Raw genomic sequence first — 19,713 nt, 5'->3', positions numbered from 1 at the left:
TCAGCCACTCCCTCACCCCCCTGCTTTTGGGGGGCAAGCACTTGCCTCTTTTGGTGTAGCTAGTCACAACAGCTTGACTTCTGTATCCCATCGTTATGAAATTGGTGGGAGGAGACCGTCTGTTTCTCCATAATGGGGAGGTGTTCAGCACTTCCCCAGGCTAAGTGAATCTTGTAGCAGGCAGATAAGCCAATGCTTTGTAATCTTTTGGCATAGGTGAAGTGAGACAAATTTAATTTCCATTTCCTTCTGGTTTGCTTTGCTCGTTATCCCCAGATGTCCTGAAGCACCAAATAAAGGGAATGTTTCCCACTTGGAGCCGTCTTCGCGCCAGGCATAGCTCACCAGCTATCCTGGTCCCCACACCATGCTTCTGTCCCTGGCAGATGGGCTTCATGTTGTCTCCAGGCTCAGTCTGGGGAGGTGGGTGAGTGCCGGGGGAGCAGGGTTCTGTTAGGTTAACATAGCAATGTCAAGAGCACCTTCAGGAAAGCCTGGACCTTTTTCTTTGACTCATTTTACTTTCTGGCCACACCGCGCAGCTTGTGAGAGCCTGGTTCTCCGACCAGGGATTGAACCTGGGCCCACCAGCTGTGAAAGCACCAAGTCCTAATCACTGGACTGCTAGGGAATTTCCTGGGGCTTTTTCTTTTAGATTGGAAATTGAGAATTCTGAATTAGGTATTTTTATTAATTTGCCCGACCTTGAAGCAAGTTATATAGCTGTTCTGTTTCCACTGATGGCAGGGAAGAACGTTTTTAATGCCATGCTAAGTGAGGTGCCTCTTAGCATGTGCATAGCTCCTTCAGCCAACTGTTTTGCTAATTTATTCTATACAAGGCAGTGCTGTCCCCAGTACTCGGGGTGACCCCTGACCAGTGGTCACTTAGCCTTTGTCTCATGGGACTGGGACTGGCTAGCAGTCAGCTCACTGAAAAAGTTAGATAAAGCAAGAATCGTTAAAAACATAAACAGTTTAGGCATTTTATTTCTAACTTAAAAAAATTATATTTCATGTGCTAATCTTTCATTGACCCTTTCTTTTACTTTGAATCTGCTGATCTGAATTGTCAGTTGTTTTCTTCCATAAACCATGCCTGTTATTTGTGTTTGATATTCAGTTTTTGCCTGAGGATTCAGAACTTAGATGCATGAAGCAACTTGAGTTGCTCAATCCTAGATTTTACAAGTTTTCACCCAATCCTTTACTCGTCTTACCTGTCTTAACACAAACCTATAATTTAGTTATGATCTTTAAAGTTTTTAAAAATCTTAGCAACTGTATACTTGTTTCATATTATATAGTTAATGGTGAATGTATGGGAGTGTGTGTGTGTGTGTGTATATATATATATATATATATAATATATATATTATATTATATTAGAAAAGACCCTGATGCTCATTTGAAAAGACCCTGATGCTGGGAAAGACTGAAGGCAGGAGAAGGGGACAACAGAGGATGAGATGGTTGGATGGCATCACCGATTCAATGGACATGAGTTTGAGTAAACTCCAGGAATTGGTGATGGACAGGGAGGCCTGGCGTGCTGCAGTCCATGGGGTCACAAAGAGTCGGATATGCCTGAGCGACTGAACTGGTATATATATAATACACACACACACACACACACACACACACACATATTCATTCACTATACACTTCCATATATGTTGGGTAAGATGTTACAGAAAACCCAAACAAACTCTTTGGCCAACCCAATGTTTACAAGTACATATGCATTTATGTGTGCCGTTGGCATGAATGTGTTTGGGGACAAACACTTGTTTAACACACAGGGCAACATATAGTTCTGTTTGCCCCATGTGGCCACAGTGCCAAGGAAGTCTTTTAGTAAGTTAGACAGGGATTCTGATCTCAGGAAGCCTCCAACCTCATGGGGGAGGTTTCTGTACTTCAGAATCTGTAGCACAAGCTAGAAAGTGGCAGAAGCCTTCAGAGAGACTGGATACTCCCAGCAGAAAGGGATCAGAAAATTCATGGAGAAGCAGTATTTGACCTGGGGCATTTCTTTCTGTCTTCAGTTGAATATTTTTCTGTAAATAGAGGTATAAACAGATGTGACTATCACTGGGCCTTGGGCAGTGGTAAGAACATCTGAAGTGTTTTTGAGGTTTCTGTGTCTATCCTTTGTGGAATCACTTGCTATTTCTCCTAAGTGACAAAGTGTTGTCATACCCCTGTTGTAGGGGGTTGGTCAGGAGGGATGGCATTCCGGTCACAGTTCTGTGGGCCTAAGCTAACCTGAGCGTATGAAAGCACTGCCTTGGGAGACATTGGGTGGGGCGGCCTCACAGACTCGGTGAGTCCCTGCAGAGGAGTCAGGGGAGGGATGGTTGTTCCCAAGGGGTGGGGGATTCTGCAAAGCCAAGTTACAATGCCATCCCCAGAGGAGAAGGAATGGGTGCTGGGCATGGAGCAGCCTGTTTGGAAATGCTTTATGGAGTGCCCATGGAATGGATAACACATTAACCAAGGACCAGGAGGCAGCCCGGTGGCAAGCGCACTTCTGTATTATCTCACATGAGCCCACCTGAGCTTCTAGAGGCTAAAAAACATAACACATCCTCCAAAGAAACTCAAGAAATAGGTGGTTCTCATGAATCCAAGAAATGCTGCCAAATGGCCGCCTGCAACTTACTGTCTGGGTGAGCAGAGCAGCCGTCCTGAGTTCTGTCCTGCTTAAGCTTAAGTGAGGAGAAGCGGCATCATCTAGGGGCAAGGAGCCCAGCTGTGTGGTCAGCCAGCCAGGCAGAGGGCGGACCCTTGGCTCTTCCGCCAACGTGGTGTGGACCTTGTGCTCCTCTTTGCAGTGTGCGACCACAGCTGTTTGCAATATTCTTTATTAGATTTCTCAGAGTTACAGGTTATTGCATATGTTACCCTACGCTCATGCCAAGAGAAACAAAAAGATGTATACACAGAAAGATGGTAATAAACCTCCCGCCCCAACTCTCTGAGATGAACCAGCATTGACCCTTACAGTGTTGTGGGGCCTCCACAGCTTCCCCCAGGCTCTCACACACACCAGCGTGTATTTTAGTAAAAGGAAGAAGGCTGCGGGCATCATTCAGCAACTTGCTGTTTTCACTTCCCTTTGGCTTTCACGCTCCTGATTTTAAACTCTGAGAACAAAAATCTAACAAAGTGCTCTGCGTGTGGCAGGTGTTCATTGTTGAGTGAAGCAATGAACGCTGTGCTCTGGGTATCTCTCCAGGTCAGTAGTTTCTGGAAGTTAGGCCAGGTTAAGTTGCTTCAGCCTTTCTGTAGGACATACTTCCTCACCAGCAGTGTATAAGGACACCCTTTCCTGGGGATTTCCATCAGCACTAGATGGGTTTTTGGTGGTTTTTTTTTGCTAATCTGATGGGTAAAAATCATATCCTATTGTTATTTATTTGGCTGCATTGAGCCAATTGCGGAATCTTAGTTCCCAACTCGATAGTGAAAGCAAATGCTGCTCCCACTGATATTTTAATTTATACTTTCCTAAGTACTAGTGAAGTTGAGCTTCAGTTCAGTCGCTCAGTCGTGTCCGACTCTTTGCAACCCCGTGGACTGTGGCACGCCAGGCCTCCCTGTCCATCACCAACTCCTGGAGTTTACCCAAACTCATCATGTTCATTGAGTTGGTGATGCCATCCAACCATCTCATCCTCTGTCATCGCCTTCTCTTCCAGCCTCAATCTTTGCCAGCATCAGGATCTTTTCCAATGAGTCAGTTCTTTGCATCAGGTGGCCAAAGTATTGGAGTTTCAGCTTCAACATCAGTCCTTCCAGTGAATATTCAGGACTGATTTCCTTGAGAATGGACTGGTTGTATCTCCTTGCAGTCCAAGGGACTCTCAAGAATCTTATCCAACACCACGGTTCAAAAGCATCAATTCTTTGGTGCTCAGCTTTCTATATAGTCCAACTGTCACATCCATACATGACTACTGGAAAAACCATAGTTTTGACATGTTTGTTGGCCATCAATATTTATTCTGTGAATTCTATATCTGTGTTCCCTCCCCCAATCTTGCATTGAACTGTTTTTCTTTTCAGTTTTTAGGAGCTTTTTTTTATATTGGGCTGTTAATCCTTTGTTGTTTGTATTGCAGATACAACAGCTGCCCCCCCCCCCCCCCCCCCCCCGCCTCGCAGTTGTGTCTATAATTTGTATCTTTTTCCATAAAATTTAAAGATTTTTATGTAGTCAAATATGTCTAGGGCTTCCCAGGTGGCTCAATGGTAAAGAATCCGCCTGCCAGTGCAGGAGATGCAGGTTCAATCCTTGATCTGGGAAGATCCCCTAGGGAAGGAAATGGCAGTCCACTCTAGTGCTCTTGCCTGGAGAATCCCATGGACAGAGGAGCCTGGTGTGCTGCTATCCATGCTGTTGCAAAAGAGTCGGACACCACTTAGTGACTAAACAACAACAAAATATGTCTAAGTCTTTATAGCGTTTAGGTTTCCTCTTCCATCCATGATCTACAGAAAACTATAGACCTATCTTCTGTATGTGTGCATATATATGTTTTTATATATATCTACAACATTTCTAAATATATTTCTAAATAAAAAGTAACTTGAACATAGTAGTGTACTAAAAGACTAATTCTCCATGACCAAGCAAGGTATATTCCAGAAGTACAAGGGGCATCACATGAAGAATTTTGTTGGCTGGAGGAAGTTCTTGCCCAGGGTATATCCTAGCCCTGCCATGTACTCACTCTGACTCTGGCCAGATTGTTTAACCTCCCTGAGCTTCAGTTTCCTCATCTGTAAAATTAGCAGGACAAGAACGCCATCACACAGAGTTGATATCAGGACTGGATGGAATAATACATGCAAAGTGGTTAAAGCAGGGCTTGGTACATAGTCAGTGCTCAGTTAATGTCATGGACCACAATTCACTATGCAAAAGAAAACTTATGTTGACTGTATCAGCAGATGCTTGAAAAGCATATTATAAAAGTCTACAGCTAATCCTTGTACAAATCTAAGTGGTCATAGAAGGAGTGCAGAAATATTTACCAGAACCCAGCAGCCAGCAAGTTAAGTGGCCAGTTCATTAAGCTCCAGGTGTGAGAGGGAGGCCTGCGTGCAGCACTCTCCCCAGCGTCTGTGAATCCCCAGATGATGCTGTGGACCTGACAGGCTCGTGGGCAGAGGGGCCGCAGGAGCAGTGTCAGCCAGCCTGAGCTGGCGCTGTGTTTCTCTTCCTCTCTGTCTGCAGCATGTGATCACCTGTCCCTAAGGCCTGCCTTTCCCATTGCACCATGGGTGTGGCTTCTGGTCTCACTCTGCAGGAGCCAGGAATAAATTCCTGAGATTCGAGTGGGGAAGAGGATTGTAAAAGTAATAAGCCGCCTCACAGTGGCCAGGGGAGCAGCTGTAATGGAGGAGCCCTGGGAGCCAAGTGTCACAGCTAGGACGCTGAAGGCCAGCACCGATGGGTGAGCCCGCCGGGTGCCTTCTCTCTGCACAGAATTAGCCCAGTCGTAATTCTTAAACTTCCCTGTCCTCTTCTGCACTCAATAAATAAATGGACCAGTGTGCTAAAAATAAGAGAGGGAGGGAAGGCCTCCTGAACCCTGGAGGGCTTCGGTCAGATTAGCCAACCTTCCTGATTGGCTCGGAAAGCCTTGATGCGAGGGGTGAGTCTCAGCATTGGTCTGATCTTAACCTGGCATTTGTTAAACACTTGTGTTTTTTTCCTTGTCTTTCTTATGACACTTTTCTTCAGATTCTTTACCATCTGAGCCACCAGCGAAGCCCACTTCTAGTTTAGGAAGATTTTATTAGATGACTTAAAATTCATGTAAACAGTGGGTGATGGGTATGTAAGTTCTGAAATGTAATTATAAAAACCTTGAAATCAGTCTCCCAGATTGAAACCATTATGTTCTACAGGGAGGCTCTTATTTGGGGCTTCCTGCCAAGGGCAAAGGTATTCCAGGATATTTGATCATTCTCTTGCTCTTTTAAAAAGAGAACACTTAAACACATATATCAGTCAGTCAGTTCAGTCACTCAGTCATGTCCGACTCTTTGCGACCCCATGGACTGCAGCATGCCAGGCCGCCCTGTCCATCACCAACTCCCAGAGCTTACTCAAACTCATGTCCATCAAGTTGGTGATGCCATCCAACCATTTCATCCTCTATCGTCCCCTTCTCCTCCTGCCTTCAATCTTTTCCCAGCATCAGGGTCTTTCCCAATGACTCAGTTCTTCCCATCAGGTGGCCAAAGTATTGGAGTTTCAGCTTCAGCACCAGTCCTTCCAATGAATATTCAGGACTGATTTCCTTTAGGATGGACTGGTTGGATCTCCCTGCAGTCCAAGGGACTCTCAAGAGTCTTCTCCAACACCACAGTTCAAAAAAAAAAAAAGTATATGTATCTATAAATAATATATTCAGTTCTTGTTTATGAGCTTTATCAAAAAGGAATCAAGTAATCTGAAAATTTCATTTTTACTCCTGAAGAGTATTCTGTTGTGTATATCGTATTAGGGTTCTCCAGAGAAACAGAATCAATAGTATCTCTGTATGTGCAGAAAGAGATTCATGTTGAGGAATTGGCTTCCGTGATTATGGAGTCTGGTGAGCCCACATCTGCATCGCAGGCGGGCAGGCTCGGGCCAGGAGAGCTGATAGTGCAGTTCTTGTTCCCTGCAAAGGCTGGCAGTCCAAGGGACCCGGGGGAGGTGATGGTGCAGGTGAAGACAGAGCGCTGGCAGGTGGAGAATTCCCTCTTACTTGGGGGAGGGTTGGCTTTTTGGTTCTATCCAGGCCTTCAAGTGATTGGATTGGTACTCACCAGCATTATGGAGGGCAATCTACTTTACTAATTAAAATGTTAATCTTAACTGAAAATACCCTTGCAGAAACACCCAGAATAATGTTTGATGAAATATCCATGCGTTTCATGACATGCAAACATAACCATCACATGCACAGACCACGATTTATCATCCTCCTCTCAGCAGGTATTGGGTTGCTTCTTCTTTTTTTTTTTTTGACCCGTAGGAGTACTCTGGTTATGAATCTTTTTTGTAAAGGTCTCTTTGTGCACTCAGTTTCTCTAAGGTTTATATAGGAGCAGACTTGTTGCTTCTGGGGTGAGTGTGCTCAGCATACAGAAATGCCGGTTTCCTCTCCTACCTGGCCCAGGAGTTCCCGTTGCCCACATCCTAGCCCAGTTGGGCTAATTGTCACACTTCATAATCATACCCACACAGAAGATGTCAAATGTTATCTCATTCTGGCTGGAACTTCCCTACTTACTAGGGGGATGAGCATGTTTCCACGTGGATATTAGCAATTTGGGCTTCCCTGGTGGCTCAGATGGTGAAGAGTCTGCCTGCAGTGAAGGAGACCTGGGTTCGGGAAGATTCCTCGAAGAAGGAAATGGCAAACCACTCCAGTATTCTTGCTTGGAGAATCCCATGGATGAAGGAGCCTGGCAGGCTACAGCCCATGGGGTCACAAAGAGTTGGACATGACTGAGCGACTTCACTTTCTATTAGCAGTTCATGGGTTCTATTGGTGACATAATTAGGTCTCTTGCCGTTTTTCTCTTGAATTGTCTGTAGTTTTCTTATTGATTTGTATGGTTCTTTATACATTCTACAACCCAACCCAGGGATCAAACCCAGATCTCCCTCATTGCAGACAGATTCTTTACCGAACTGAGCTATCAGGGAAGCTCTATACATTCTACAAATACCAATCAGTTTATTGGTTCTATGAGATACAGGAATCGTCTCCTAGTTTGAGCACGTCTTTTTACTTTCATTATGTTGTCTTTTGTTAAACATTTAAATTTCCAGTGTAGTTGACACTATTTTTTTTTTTTTTAACATGATTGGTATTTTTAAGGACTTTGAAAAAGAAACCCTTTTCTGCTTGGAAGTTATAAAGATATTCTGTATTTTCTTTTAACAGTTTCAAGATTTTGCTTTTCATATTTAACCCTTAGTCTTTCTGGAGTTGATTGTAACTGATTTTGGGGTATGGTGTGAGGTAAAAATCTAGTTTTCTTTTCTTCTGAGTGGATGCTCGATTGAGTCAGCATCACTACTGAACTGTCCTTCTACATCCTGGGGCTCTGCCTCTGTCACCTAGGGAATCAAGAAATTTGTGTGACTATGCCTTTTTGTAAATTAAAACTATTTTTCTGTTTGGTAAAATATGCATAACATAAAATTCACCATTTTGAGTATTTTAATATATAATTTTGTGGCATTAAGTACATCCACATTGTTGTGCAGCCAGCACCATCATCCATCCATCTCCAGAATTTTTTCATCTTTTCAGACTGAATCTCTGTCCCCACTAAATGAGAACTCTCCCCTCCTTTCTCCCCCCCCCCCCCCAACCTATGGGTCTATTTCTAGTCCATACCTGGTTAATACAGCACAAGAATAGGCAACCTTCCCTTCCTCTCTTCTGTTTTTAAATAGAATTATTTTAGCTTTATCTTCCTGATGAGTAAATCACAAGAAAGAGGGCTTTGATGGAAAGGATCTCTGTATCCCTTGAGAGCACTTAACTTTGTGGTGGGCGTGTGGTGGGAGCTTAATGAATGTTAATAACTGAGCATTGGCACTGGGCTTGAGAAAGTGTGTAAGTCCATCTCACTCAGGTTTGGACCTGTGAGAGAGTCAGAGTGTGACCAATACCGCACCTTTGTAACAGGCCCGGTGGATGTGGTGTGACCTAGCTCATACACAGTGCTTGCCAGTGGACTTGCTAATCCTCCCTGACCGCCGTGCCAGGCTTTGGCACAGCCTCCACAGAGGGCAGGGTCTGCAGAGCCGGCTTGCTTGCTCTGGAGGCCACCTTGCGTCGGTGTCGGGTGGAGAGAAGAGAGGCGGGAGGTGCTGGCCTTCTTTCCTGCAGTTGAGCAGACTGGCGCGGGGTGAAATGAGCTCGTGATGCCATGGCTGGCAGGTGGTGAGTTAGGGTTTGTCCTCGGCTGCAAGTGGAGGCTTGGCATTCACACCTGAGCTGCATGTGCCCAAGGGCCAGGCTGCCATTTCTCTCATGGATTTTTCTCCCCTTCTTTTGATAGGTGCTGTGTCCCTAGGTGCTAAGTGCTGTCCTCGGTGCCAAGGAAACAGGGCTGTGAGGCGGGTTGGGGAAGGATGGGGGGACAGGCACAGCCCTCAGATTGGATGGAGTACAACAGCCTGCTTCCGCAGCAGCTCGAAGAGGGGAGCACCCACCCCACTGGGAAGGGGGCTGTGCCTGGCACTGGTGTGGGGCCTGTCAGACCTGCTGGAGCCCAGGCATGTGGCCCAAGAGCTTGCCCTCGAGCTCTGTAGAACTGACAGATGTGTAAAGTCGAAGGTATATTCGGAAAGTTTCTAGTTTAAGAAAACATTAAAAAAAGAAATGGGGAAAGCGTCTGCAGACTTTTTCTTAATGTGGCATTAAAGGGTGGAGCCTCAGTGGAGGGCGGTGAGGGCAGCGGCGCTCTGTGCAGCCCCCAGCTGTGCACTTCAGAGCACTGGGGAAGTTCTGCCCAGGATGTTGTAAGACGCCCTCAGGGACGGGGTAAACAGAAGGAATGAAGTTGCTCAGGACGAACTGATTGCCTCATCGATGGGAAACAGGCAGGTCCGATCCGTTTTCAAATGGTTGTTACTGAGAACAAGCACAACCATTTTAGATTGTCATCTTTTTTAAAGCTTATTTTAAAAACATCGGTGCTGGTGTTCTCTGTCTTTCAGTGACTTTGTTGCAGGGCATTTTGGACAGGAGTCTGTCACGTAGATTGTTCTTTGGGCTGACATACAAGCTCACGACATGTTTGCTCCTGTATGAAGGCAGACGTCCGGCTGCTCTACCACAGGTGCTTACTTTGGCATTGCCCGCAGCCACAAAAGTCGTCTTAAATCTGGCTCAGAAGGCACGAAACCCCCACGTACTGTTCATAGTTTGAAAATCCAGGTCTGTGCTTTTGTTTCTGGAACTGCGTCCAGTTTCAAACGTAGGACCATGCTGTTGTAAAGCAGCACAGACAAAGCTGTTTAAAAGCATGAATGAGCTCTCACAGGCTTGGCTGTTCCAAGCATGGTCTCCTGGCCAGAATGACCAAAGGTAGAATACTGCTCTGTTGCGCCCACACCCCCTCGCTGAGGGCGACACCTTCAGGTCTCCTGGTGCTCAGTTCTGAAGGCAGTTCAGCCCTTCTCAAGAAACATATAAACTGCTGTTTTTTAAAAGGTAATATTATATAGTAGTGTGTAATACCTCCTCCTTCTCTTGCTTTCAGCTTAGTGGTAACCTGCAGCCCCTCTGAGATTGCTGCATGAATGAAGAGAGGCGCTGTTGGGGGCGGGCTGGCAGGGAGAGGACGTGGGGACCTGGGGGAAGCTTAAGGAGACTGGGTCGATGCCTGGCCAGCATGGCCCTGGGTGGAGTGGGGAGAGCGGGCAGGGCAGCCTCGCTGTGAGGAGGTCTCTTCTGGCTTTCAGCAGTTCATGATCACAGGCAAGGCTCCGTGTCCAGCAGCATGCTGCCACCGACCACCTGGTGTGGAGGGGTCCTCGCTTTGGGTCTGACTGGTGATTTTCACATTGTTAGACCGGCTGATGAGTTTGGGGGAAGAACATGCTGAGGTGAAGTGCTGTCTTCTTCGCCTCCTGTCAGGGTAGGGTGATATCAGCATGGCATGTTATTGCAGAGGTTCACCTCGCAGGCTTAGTCTCTTATTCCTTGATTTTATACATGTTTTACATGGCTCTGGGCTTCCCTGGTGGCTCAGACGGTAAAGAATCTGCCTGCAAGCAGGAGACCCAGGTTTGATCCCTGGGTTGGGATGACCCCCCAGAGAAGGAAAAGGCAACCCACTTCAGTATTCTTGTCTGGAGAATTCCATGGATAGAGGAGCCTGGCAGGCTACAGTCCATGGGGTCTCAGAGAGTCTGACACGGCTAAGCAACTAACACTATCACTTTGTGTGGTTCTGCCTCCCCACTGGGTCGCTAGTTCTTTCAGGCTAGGAGGCCTGCTCTGCTTGCTTTGTGCCCCTTCCCTGCATGGGGATGCGTGCTGTGGCCCTACCAGGTCGTGTGAAGACATATTTGAGTTGCATGCTTCTATGAGCCTGTAACACTTTTCATAATCACAGATGAACTAGAAGGTTGACCATGTGCTGATAATTGTTGAAACTAGGGGTTGTTGTTCTAACCTCTCTTTCTTATATGTTTAACATTTTGCATAAAAAATAAAGAGAAAAACATTTCCAGTCTACTGATATAATGAATCCCAGATTGTTTGAATAGTGTAGGTGTTGTGATGTTGGTTGTTGCCAGAGTTGTCCAGGTTTGTTACTCGTCTTAAATGTTTGGTTCTTCCTCAGGGGAGCCCAACCTGGCACTCTGTGATGACCTAGAGAGGTAGGATAGGGGGAGGGGAGGGAGGCTCCTGAGGGAGGTGATGTATGTGTAATTATGGCTGATTTGTGTTGTTGTATGGCAGAAACCAACATTGCAAAGCAATTTTCCTCCGATTACAGTTTGTTGCTCTACGATGATGTGTTGGTTTCTGCTATACAACAACACAAGTGCAGAGTGACCACTGCCAGACTGAGCAGCTCGTTTTCTCCCTGTGGCTCCTGCCAGGTTGCCTGCAGCGTGTCCTTGAGCCATGCTGGACTGGGCACTCTCAGATACTCAGCCCGGTCGGCCTCTTGGCAAGTTCCCCTCACTTTATCTTCCTTCATCAGACCTTCTGAACCAGTCTGTCCATATCCATACCTCGTTCCTTGTGGTCATTGTGAATTTGTTTCCATTTGGGTTGCTGTGGCATTGATTCACTGACTTTCCAAGTCGCTGATTTACTGGTTGCCTGCTGTCTGAACTTCCTGGGGGTCGACCTGTACTACTGCTGCCCAAGTATGCACCTCCTTTGCTTCAGCCCTACCCTTGGAGAGGCCCCCTTGACCCTCCCCTGACCTAGATCCTCTGGAGCTTCCAGATCAGGAGGTGGTCATCAGGAGGTGGTCTCCATGGCTACCATTGCTAAGCACATAGGTATGCCTTATCTCCTCAATCTTCCCAAGCCCTGAGGAGGTTACTGAGGCTGTCTTCCTGTTACAGGTAGAGGAACAGGAAGCTTACAAACTTGCCAAGGTCTGCATCTGCTCACCTCTGCCCCTCTCTGTTGCCTGACCCCACTCAGTGCTGCTTTTCCCACGCAGAAGCCTAGGGAGGGCCCTCTAGGGGACCAGCCTCTAATGTTACCTGGTCTGTGTCTTCACACATGCCAGAGTATGACTGGGCACATGGTGTTAAAAGACTCTTTAGTGTAGTAGCTTCGATTTTAAATGGTGGAAGTAGAATAAAAACATGAAATTTGTAAAACAAGACACATTTTTGAGTTTGTAGTTGGTATTATATTTAAAATCATATTTCAGACTGAGAATGGAAGCTTTTAGAGGTTAGAGACCATGTCTATTAAATTGAATTTACATAACACTCAATAATGCCTGCAAGCTTTAGATTCATTCATTTATTAAACACTTAATGTCTTATTATTATGTGCCAAATTGAAGTATAGTATTGGAAATCTTGAACAGGCATTCAGATGTTTCTTGTTTTTGGCCCATGGAGCTCTTGGTCTTTTCCATCTTTCCTGTGATCTGATCCCTAACACAGGTCCACAATGGGGAAGGACAAAGAAGGCAATGATAGCATTCTGGAGTGCTTAGGATCACAACTTCATTTATTTACATATTTATACCCCCCTTGTTTCACAAAGGATTTAGTAAGGTCAGAATTGGCTGAGGCAGTTGGCTGTAGATGGTGGGCATCTTGTTTCTTTCCCGAGTTTCCTCTGGGCTCGCTATCTGGTTATAATACAGTGGTTTGATGGCTGCAGCACCCTTTGTTTACTGATATGACAGGCTGTATTTTAGCTCACATACCCCTGATGAAAGGTGCTGGCCAGTGAGGTTGGGAGCTGTCCTCCAGTGCCCTGTGCACTCCCCTGGGGAAGAGGAAGCCAGAGCCAGTGGTAAGCCTTGCTTACCTGACTCGGCTGCGGGGCGGGGTGGGGGGGGCGTCCCCCTCCTGGGGAGTCTTCCAGCGCCTCCTCCCAGCCTCCCCTGCTTCACGCCTTAGGTGTGGAGGCCCAACGGCGTGGGCCACTTGCCACACTATGTGGTTCCCTGGGAGCTTGGCTGTCCACCATGCTGTCCTCTAAGCAGCTTAAGGAAAAGTGTGAGGAATTATGTAGCTTGTGACTTCCAGAGTCTAGCATAGAGGGTATCCATATAAATAAGCAAGTGGTAAAATCACACCAATAAGCCTCCAATAAAACATTATCACAGTGTCTCTAACTCCATTCCTGAAAATACCCCCAAACTCGCCATAAACTTATCTCACCTCTCTTGAATTCAGACCATCTTCTTTGGGTAGTTGCCCAGAGAAGGCTCAAGGTGTTCCTGGGACTGGGGGACAGTGGGGGAGGCCGCGTGACAGCTTAGCCACCGAGATGGTGTGTTAGAGGTCCAGGTGTTGCTTCTCACGGCATTTTATAAAATGCATAAGGAAAGATATTTGTATGTTTTTCCCTATCACATTGGTGCTTTGAAGTTTTTCTTAATTGGGCTGTTTGCTTTAGTCTGGTTTCATATTTTCTTTCTTTTTTCCCTTTCTTTCTTTTCCTTTTTTAAAACCTTTGGTTAAGTGCCAGAGAAGCAAAGAAGCTTATATAAAAGGTTTTAATTTTTTTTTTTTTACTTCGCCAAAGGTAGAACTGGTACTTAGTTCAGCTTGTCCTGGCACCTTCTTTGATAGAGAATGTTAGAAATTTGGCTTGATTTATTCCTTTTTATGTACATAGATGAGAAGAGTAAAGGTGAAATGGCTCTATTTACATCTTGGTTCATGAACAATATGAAAGGCTGACTAGTAGGATTTGAACATAGCCACTACCCTCTCCCCAACCAAATCAAACCAAACCAAAAAAGACAACAAAAAAGATTGGACTGTTTTTACATAACCTATTTATGAGCATGGTACAGTTCTAGAACTTAAGATTTACTTATCATTTGAAAAAAAGAGAAAACTGAATACCTGTAATTACCGCATTAGATTTTACTTGTTTACTGACTGTCAAACAGCCGTTGACACTTGTCACAAGTGCTGCTGTTCCTGGGTTGCTGACTGGTGTGATCACATTTTTACTGCAGTGATGACAGAGAGAACCAAGCTAACCTGGTTAGAAAGTGGACCATTTGGGCCCCTCAGAGTCATTTGTGTGTGTTAGAGGATCAGTTATGCTAAGGATCGAGACCTAATGAAATACACTGAGTGTTGCCATTACACAGAGCTTACTTTAGCCTCTGCACCTGAGGACCTTGCCGTGCAATCCCTGGCGAATGCCGGTCGCCATTGCACAGCTGATGCGGATGCTGGGAGCAGGAGGAACTTGCGCTCTCCAAGTTCCGCAGCGGGCTCCGTCCCTCCTCTCTTTCTTCCTCCTCTCCTGTCGTGTCTTCTCCCTTCCTTATTCTTCCCTCTGCCTTTTCTCTTTACGGAGATACTATTTTACATACAACTGCATGCCCTCATTTAGAGGCTGTGACAGATGGGTACACCTGTGCAACCACAGTCCTTATCAGGACATAGGACATTTCCGTCACTTCAGGGAGTCCCCTGTGCAGGCAGCACCCCAGCCCCCAGTCCCAGGCACACACTGACCTGTTACCCTAGGTGAGTTTGCCTGGTTTACAGTTTCATATGCGACACACAGTATGTACCTTTCGCATCTGGTTTCTGGCTCACCGTGGTATTTTTGTGGTTCATTCACGTTGCATCTGTTGATGGCTCTTGCCTTTTAAATGCCAAGGAGTTTTCCACTGAGTGTTGATGGTGCTGCGCACCGTCAGGTCCTGATGTCCTGTATGGAGAAGTGCGGCAGAGAAATCAGGGCTCCGGAGGGGTACACACACAGGCTGTCTGTAATCCCCCCTCCTGCCAACTTTCCCCAGCACTGGAGGAAGGCTGAGAGGAAGAGCCAGAAGACAAATGGAGTTCTGCGTAGGGGAGGAGGCTGGGGGGAGGGCGAGTGTCACCTTTTCACACTCAGAGCCTTGAGTCTTGCTAGTCCGTAAGTGCTGGGCTTCTCAGAATGCTTTTCTGGTTACCTTCGGCTTGCGGCAGCCAGTGTGATCTTGGTACTTGTCTTTCTAGAGATAGGGGGATGGGCATTCCTAGTAGTTTAAGGCCTTGTGACCAGCAAGATTGCTCTAGGTCTTCTGCATGACTTCCGCCATCCCTGCTGACACTCGGCCAAGGCCAAGTTCAGAGACATATGAGCTGGGAAGCCCATCTGGTCTCACCACAGCCTTATCCTGGGAGTTGTCTAGCTGCTGTGGTGCTCTGTCCTGGCTCAGCTGTTAGCTCTAACCCAGTTGGGAGGAATGAAGCACAGACTTGTATTTGCACTGCTCTATCAACAACCCAATTACTGTGCCTGTAACCTTAACAGTCACCTTGTGAGAGGCAGTGGGTACTTAGGCCTCAGGGGAAGGGGGGCGGCTGGAGGGGAGAGGGGTGATGGCTGAAGGGTATGAGGTTTCTCTTTGAGGTGATGAAACTTTCCTAAGCCACGGTGGATGGTAGCCATACCTGTGAATATACTGAAACCCACTGAGTTGTATGCTTTAAATGGCTGAATGGTATGGTATCCGAATTATGTCTCGGATACCATTTTTCAAAGTGTGGTATTAGAGCCAGGACAGACCAGCTGATGAATGGGGGCAAAGTGACATCACAGAAATTTTCTTCTTTTGGCATATGATGTGACCTGTTGCTAAATATCCTAGTTTTCTTCACAGCTCTAGTTCCATGGGGTGGGGTAGGGGTGTGTGTATGAGTGTGGTCGGAAGGGGGATGGACTTCAAATTTTCAAGTAAACCTGAGTTTGAATCCCCATATGGCTGTTGTTAGCTGGGTGGCCCTGGGCAAGTTGATTAACTTCTCTGTGGTGGTTTCCTCTCCATAAAAAGGGACTAGAGGTACCTATGGAGAAGGCAATGGCAACCCACTCCAGTGTTCTTGCCTGGAGAACCCCAGGGACGGGGGAGCCTGGAGGGCTGCCGTCTGTGGGGTCGCACAGAGTTGGACACGACTGAAGCGACTGTGCAGCAGCGGCAGAGGTACATATGCTATGGAGTCTTTGTAAAGAGCTTGGCAGGCGCCGCCATTTTCAGCATGTGACAGTCATACAGCAAAGGTATCAGGTGGAAGAGGTAGCGTGGTCAGATGTCCTGATGTCTGTGAGCTGTGCTCAGTTAATGACTGTTCACTTGAATCCCCCTGCTGATGCCGTTGTTCACAATGGCAGAGGTCAGCTAATTTGCTCAACTCTCTGCTTCTGAATTTTTTTCTGCTTTAATCCACATGGTTTGAGTAGGTTGATGATAAGCTCTTGGATAACCCACTCATGTTCCCTGCTTCATGAACCCTTCCCACTGGGTCGCTGCTCCCTTCACACTGATCCCTCAGCCCTTGAGGCACGCTGGTTCCAGCATTTATCAGCTCCTGCCATTTTAGTTATTTATACTTCTTTCCTGCCCATACACTGTGAGCAATGCAGGGCAGGGACCTCGGCTTTTCAGTTATGGGGCCCCGAGGCCCTAAGCACTGTGCCTGGCACTAATATTTGTTGAATGAATGCCCAGTGGTTTTAAGTCTGGTGACAAACCAGATTGGAACTGGAAATACCTGTTTAGGCACCATGTGCTCGAGGTTAGCAGTGGGTTTTCCTGGAGCAGTGTTTCTGTCCCAGCACCAGTTCAAAGAGCTGCCAGTGGGCCGGGAGAGCTTCCCTCCTGCCAGGAAGCCGCTGGTGCGGGGTGGCCGGACCTGTGGGGAGGGAGAGAGTGCCCTGGCCACACTGGAGAGCTGGTCTCATCACCTCATAGTCCTGCTGCTATCTGTGTTCTTACTCGGTTCCTATAAAATTTGCATTAAGCAGCAGCTGTAGCCAGGACCCAGTTCTGATCCTTTGGGGAAGCCAAGATGGAGAGGCAGTGTGTGCAGTGGGTAGCAAATGGACTCTGGAGGCTGACCCCTGAGGTTCATGCCTGTCCTGCCATGTGTCAGCTCCAGGGCACAGGGTATGTAGCATAAGCTCTCTGTGCCTCAGTTTTCTCACCTGGAAAATGGGGGAGGTAAAATGGGGCAGAAGGAGAAAAGGGTGACAGAGGATGTGATGGTTGGATGGCATCACTGATTCAATGGACGTGAAACTTCGGGAAACTCCGGGAGATGGTGAAGGACAGGGAAGCCTGGCATGCTGCAGTCCATGGGGTCACAGAGAGTCGGAGACGACTGGGCAACTGAACAACAACAACAACATTTGCCCTCATAGGGTTGCTCTCATGATTAACCATACATAAAGTAAGCACTATATAAATGTTTATTGAGCAGCCAATGTTTGTTGGATTTACAAAAATAAAGAGGATGAGGCTTTTAAATTTTGCTATGATTGCCCCTCTAGCCAAGAGTGCTACATGGGGCTCTGGGACAAAGAAGAGAATTCTGTCATGCTACTTGATAGCAAGGCAAGGTACACAATTGGCTTGCTTTGCTGAAATTCAGGTGTTTACTGCTTCTTAGAGGAAGAAAATATCCCCAGAAAAGGGCTTTGGTGACCAGGGTTTTATGCTGCCTAAACTTAGCTACACATGCTCTGAAAGAACTGCCATTAGTTTTAGAAAGCCTATCTTGGTGTGGTCAAGTATGCTGAAATCATTTCTAGAAACATCTTTCATCTTGCTCAGCCTTGTCCAGCCTTCATGTCCGTCACTGGAGAAAATTATCTTTGGGGCATTAAACCCTCAGTTCCTGATGCTGCCTGACCCCCAGCAAACCCCACGATGAAGTGGCCAGCCTCCCTGCAGACCAGAGGATGCTGCTCTGGTGTGCATACCTTTGTAAGGGTGCAGTTGGCCTAACTCAGCTGGCTGCAGAGCACAGTGAAATCTGTGTTGGGCTGACTTCTGAGAAATGGAGTATTTCCTGCCATATCAGTAAACGAGATGGCACATAACTGTCAACTTTTAGGCTATGATTTTTTTAAGTCAGTGCTTCTCTTTTGTTGTTGTTGTGTGGGGAGGGTGAGGGGAAGGTGGTATAGTTTTCTGAGTAGTGTGAATTATTATCGTACGTCAAATAATTGAGGCTATTGTTGATACTGTCTTTGCTTTATTGGTGTTTTTCCATTAAGGACTTTCTAAACATGAGATTTTGGGAAGGGATTTTTAACCAATTCTGTTCTGTGTTATAAGGTCAGACTAGATGTCTGTTTTTAACTTAACAATTTTGAATGAAAATGGGTAGTAATGTATATCCGCTTAGCATAATTTTCCCTTGTATATTCTTTGGTCAATTACATATTTTCTGAGAAAATATTTTAGGGACACTGAGCCCTTGAAGAGGTGGCAAGAATACACAGAACTATACAAAAAAGATCTTCACGACCAAGATAATCACGATGGTGTGATCACTCTCCTAGAGCCAGACATCCTGGAATGTGAAGTCAAGTGGGCCTTAGAAAGCATCACTACGAACAAAGCTAGTGGAGGTAATGGAATTCCAGTTGAGCTATTTCAAATCTGAAAGATGATGCTGTGAAAGTGCTGCACTCAATATGCCAGCAAATTTGGAAAACTCAGCAGTGGCCACAGGATTGGAAACGGTCAGTTTTCATTGCAATCCCAAAGAAAGGCAATGCCAAAGAATGCTCAAACTACTGCACAATTGCACTCATCTCCCATGCTAGTAAAGTAATGCTCAAAATTCTCCAAGCCAGGCTTTAGCAATACATGAACTGTGAACTTCCTGATGTTCAAGCTGGTTTTTGAAAAGGCAGAGGAACCAGAGATCAAATTGCCAACATCTTCTGGATCATGGAAAAGGAAGAGAGTTCCAGAAAAACATCTATTTCTGCTTTCTTTACTATTCCAAAGCCTTTGATGGTGTGGATCACAATAAACTGGAAAATTATGAAAGAGATGGGAATACAGACCTCCTGACCTGCCTCTTGAGAAACCTATATGCAGGTCAGGAAGCAACAGTTAGAACTGGACATGGAACAACAGACTGGTTTGAAATAGGAAAAGGAGTACGTCAAGGCTGTATATTGTCACCCTGCTTATTTAATTTCTGTGCAGAGTACATCATGAGAAACGCTGGGCTGGAAGAAGCACAAGCTGGAATCAAGATTGCAGGGAGAAATATCAATAATCTGAAATATTCAGATGATACCACCCTTATGGCAGAAAGTGAAGAGGAACTAAAAAGCCTCTTGATGAAAGTGAAAGTGGAGAGTGAAAAAGTTGGCTTAAAGCTCAACATTCAGAAAACAAAGATCATGGCATCTGGAAAATGGGAAATAGATGGGGAAACAGTGTCTGACTTTATTTTGGGGGGCTCTAAAATCACTGCAGATGGTGATTGCAGCCATGAAATTAAAAGACGCTTACTCCTTGAAAGGAAAGTTATGACCAACCTAGATAGTATATTGAAAAGCAGAGACATTACTTTGCCAACAAAGGTCCATCTAGTCAAGGCTGTGGTTTTTCCAGTGGTCATGTATGGATGTGAGAGTTGGACTTAAGAAAACTGAGTGCCGAAGAATTGATGCTTTTGAATTGTGGTGTTGGAAAAGACTCTTGA

The 19,713-nt window shown here is 46.1% G+C and overlaps 1 protein-coding gene across 5 annotated transcripts in view; it reads left to right on the top strand.

The window, feature by feature from the left end:
* The window catches only part of PACSIN2 (protein kinase C and casein kinase substrate in neurons 2), a 112,333-nt gene that overhangs the window by 23,197 nt on the left and 69,423 nt on the right, over positions 1–19,713 (top strand). The window lies entirely within an intron of this gene.

Source organism: Ovis aries, chromosome 3 (assembly GCF_016772045.2).
Source record: "Ovis aries strain OAR_USU_Benz2616 breed Rambouillet chromosome 3, ARS-UI_Ramb_v3.0, whole genome shotgun sequence".
Lineage (NCBI taxonomy): Eukaryota > Metazoa > Chordata > Mammalia > Artiodactyla > Bovidae > Ovis > Ovis aries.
The sequence above is the reverse complement of the archived record's forward strand: the minus strand, read 5'-3'. Positions and strand labels throughout refer to the sequence as shown.